Consider the following 4543-nt stretch of genomic DNA (forward strand, 5'->3'; position numbering starts at 1 on the left):
TACGTATTTATTGTTTTGATTTGATTTTGATGTTGTCGATCCATCCCAGGTAGTGGATCTTTGATTTGAGTCGATATGATTATGATACGAGACTATATTGAATTGATTCTATGCCAAGGTTGCGGTTAACCTTATTTTCTAGCCCAGAATGGCTACGTTAGATGAATATTCATGTCAAGATCGGATACGAATCTTGATGGCAATGAAGTTGAATGAATCAATTCTCGATCTATCGAAAGAAGCGTTATTTACTCTATTTGTTGAGTCGAGTTAAATAGAGTCGATTTGATTTATTTAACGCTTTTGATATGTTGCTTATACTGAGATGATTTCTCACCGGAGTTTATCCGGCTGTTGCTTTGTTTTGTATGTGTGCATTGCAACAGATGGGGCATGAGCTAGTCTGAGAGGACGTTGATAGCTCGGGAGCGAGATTTAGCAAGTGTGGACTCGGGTTTTAAGTTGAAAAACTTGACATGAAACTTATGTTTTAGAAGCTCACTTTTGAGACTTGGTGTAGCTTGTAGTTTCATGCCTTTTGAGCTATTTATTTGATGTAATAAATGCATGATTTGATGTTAGGAACTTGATATATGAATGTATGCATGTTCTTAGATTTTATAACATGTTTTAGACTTGAATTTGATAGCTTGGAATGCATGGAAAGGATCAAGATTGGCTGCTGAAAAACAGGGTGAAATTATGCCTAGGAAGCGCCCGAGCTGCAGTTTTTAGCAGCCCGAGCGCGAGCCTTCTGTTTTGGAAAAGATCAGGGGCGCCCGGGCGGTAGTTTTTAACCGCCCGAGCCCACCCCCTTTTGAAAAAAAAATAAAAATTTCTTGATCCTTATTCTTTCCTTATTAGATTAATGATGCTTATTTATTAATTACCTCTTAAGATTTGAGATTAGCAACCCGAGGCCCCACAACAGGTGGTATCAGAGCATAAGTTTCTCGGACTGAGGTAGAAGTTGAGCGGGGTAGATTGAGTCACATGCATTTATAGTATTGCATGATTATGCATTACGCGATTTGATGATTTGATGATGTGATGATTTGCATGTGAGCGTGATTTATCTTTGAAATTCAACTACTTGATTTACTGATTTGTAAATTTTTGAATTTCTTATTGATTGTTATAAGATTTTCCCCGGGTGATGTAAGCACCCAAAATTGAATAAACCAGTGTTCTTTGGGTGACATAAGCACCCCAGACTGACAGAATTGTATGGCCAAAAGAACATAATGGTATGGTCAGACTGAATAGAACTGTATGGCTCAGCTGAAAGAAGTATCTCTAACTGATCAGAACAGAATATCAGCGAATGAATAGATGTTATTGCAGGTAGAAGTTGGCCTGAAGTACTTGATCAGTTGTTCAAATACCTGAAAGATACAGATGAATATCGTATTAGATCGACTGTCTACCAACTTCAAGACCTAGGAAGCAGCTGATAGATTTTGACGGAGAAAATGATGAAAGAACAGAGGTATATTAATTTGTTGGTAAGTGCTTAGAACATGATTTTTGTTTATAGTTCTTTGCCACAACAGATAGAAATGATGAGAAAGAAAAATATACCATCTCGAAGTTGAATATTTTGAATATTGAAGAATGTTTTATTAGAATTTTCAAGCCTACTATAATTCTTTGAATTGTAAATGATGAAAAAGCTCAAGATTGAGTGAAGTAATTAATGGCTTGAATTTGAAGATTATGTCTGATTAAATGTTGATGACTGAAACATTTTATGAAAGTCATAGACAGGACTAAGAGAACTGAAATTGACTGATGAAGTAGATTGAATGAAATTGTAGATATGCCACAGTGTATGAGATAATCACCATTGGCTGCAATTTTCCTTCCACAAGAGATATGAAAGTAGTTCTTTACCTCTAGTAGACCGATACAGATAACATACATTGTAGAGTGAGTTATCTGTACAAGCAGATGTGGCAGATTATATTTGAAGCAAATCAGGTTTTAAGTTGATTTGAATGAAGAACAGTTCCAGAAATATACAGAGTAAGAAAATGAAAATGCACCTGAGAATGAAATTGCAGGTAACAGATTTATTTTATTTTAACCTGTTTATGTTAAATGGTGTAAGAGATATATGATAGAGGAAAGCTTATTATATGATGATCTCTGTATCAGAAAAGAGAATTTGTGAATTGAACTGAAGAATGAAACTATTGCTTCGATGAACTGAAACTGAACATGATTGTGTTCATATTGAAATATCTGTTTATGCTGCATGATAGATGATGATGCACTAATAGAATACAAATGAGCAGAAGAATTGAGGATAAGAAGCTATAAAATTAGATCAGCAAGAACATAATGTGCATATGAATATGATGATATGAAATAGAATCTCGAATTAAGATTCTGTGATTTCGGTTTGATATATGATGTTTGATTACAGAAATATTTCGAAATCAGTATATTCGATGCACTAGATATGTTCAAGATCTAAATCAGCATTGATAGATATGTCAATGAATAGAGATGACAGATAGATTCCAATAAGAATTCGACTTTAGTTTAAGTTGTGAATTGGAATTGTATAGCAACTTGATGAATTGATGAATTGAATGCTGCTTTTGAGGTTTATAGAATAGATGATGATATGAAAATTCAGTTATAAATGAGTCTTTTCTGATATTACTGAAGTTATTACATCATAAGATCATGATTTTTGAAATTCTTGATATCGATTCTGAGGTTTTGTATTCGATCTCAATTGATTTTGATGGACTCTTATTCTTTGGTAGAGTCTGACTTGTTTTACTCGTCTTAAGTTGAGATGCTAGTGAGTTATTTTCACTTAGCAGATTGTCATTCATACTATTGTTCTTTGGATGATCTTAACTTGAGTGAGTTCCTTTGATTATGAATTTCAAGAATTGTTGATTGTTTGATGTATACATTCAGTATATTTTGATGTTTTGGCTCGTAACTGATAGAATTTTCAATTCATATTATCGGCAAAATTTTGAGTTGATGATATAATTTGCTGAGAATTGGAAAATAGAACGAAGAGACGAGATGAATATTTGATTGATTAATCTTTGATTTATGTGCTTGAGTGTCGAGATAGATACTTACACAAGCAGAATTACTGTAATTCAAGCTCAGTTAGAATTGATTGGGAAAGATTAAAGCATATGGAGATGAAATCACGTGATTAGAATTCGATTGAGAAATAGGAATGAGGAATGAGATAGACATTTGATGAATTGATTTCAGATTTATGTGTATTGTGGTTTGAATATTCTGATGAATATATAACCAATCAGAATGATTTTCAATTGGAAATGCATCAAAATTGATACGAAGATGAAAGAAACACAGAAAGTAAACTGAAGCGATGAGAATTCAGTAAAGAATGTCATATTGAGATATGAATTAAAGTCTCAAACCAGAATGGATGAATTTTATTATACTTGATTATCTGATGGTGCTTGATATTTTTGAACAGAGATATCAGAATTTGAAGAATTGCACAACAATGAATTTAATATTCGTTCACTAATTGGTTTATCAAAAGATAAAGCAAATAGATGTAACAGAATCAGTACGTTTTCGAAGTTAAACGTATAGAGAGTTTCTGATGAAGTTGGAAAATTGCTGACTAGATGAGTTCAGTGATAGTTTAGAAACTCCAGAAATTAAAACGAGATTATGATTTGAAAGAATAATTTTGTGAAACTACCATGATGAAGCAGTATATATGAGGTAAACAGGTGGTAGTTATGATTAAATTGACTGAAGTTACTGATTAAGGTGATTTGTCTGTACGAATGAATCACTGATCCGTGATCAGAACAATGTGAGATGTCATAGTAAGCCAAGAATTATTGTTTCAATTGAGACATTAGGTTTACTAGTGAATTGTAATGCAGACAATCAGAAGGCTCTGAGTACTTTTTGGATGTAAAAGTACGAGATGTTATTCTTGAATTAAAGAATATTCAGAGCAGATGAATTGAATTTTTGAGACTGAACTTTATCTGACATGATACCGATTATCAACAACTCTGAATAATTTGAAGTCTGTGGATACACCAGATTATAATTTGATTAATGAATAGTCCGAATAGACTTATCAGATTTTGTAGAATATACTGTCTGAGATGTGAATAACAGCTATCTATTCAGATCTGTGAAGAAGATAGAGATATGATGAAATTACAGGAATGATTAAAATCTATAGTCAAGATTAAGACTTTAGATTTATTCGACAGAATGTGGCATCGATTGATTGATTGATATTCTGAGAGTTGGTTGATGTGATTGCATTATCCTATTTTTCGATTGATGGATTATCTGAGTTGATTTTCCAGATATTGAGAATATTCTCAGAACGTTAATACCTGATTTGGTATTAATTGAATTGATGTATTGCCACTGGATGAATTTAATTCCTGTAACAGCTATCGAATTTATCTTGAGAAAATGTTATGATAATCTGATGAAAAAAAATCAAATTTCTTTGTGTTGAAATGATACTACCGAAGTATACGACGTTAGATCAGAC

This window comes from Henckelia pumila, chromosome 1 (assembly GCF_033568475.1).
Source record: "Henckelia pumila isolate YLH828 chromosome 1, ASM3356847v2, whole genome shotgun sequence".
NCBI classification, from domain to species: domain Eukaryota; kingdom Viridiplantae; phylum Streptophyta; class Magnoliopsida; order Lamiales; family Gesneriaceae; genus Henckelia; species Henckelia pumila.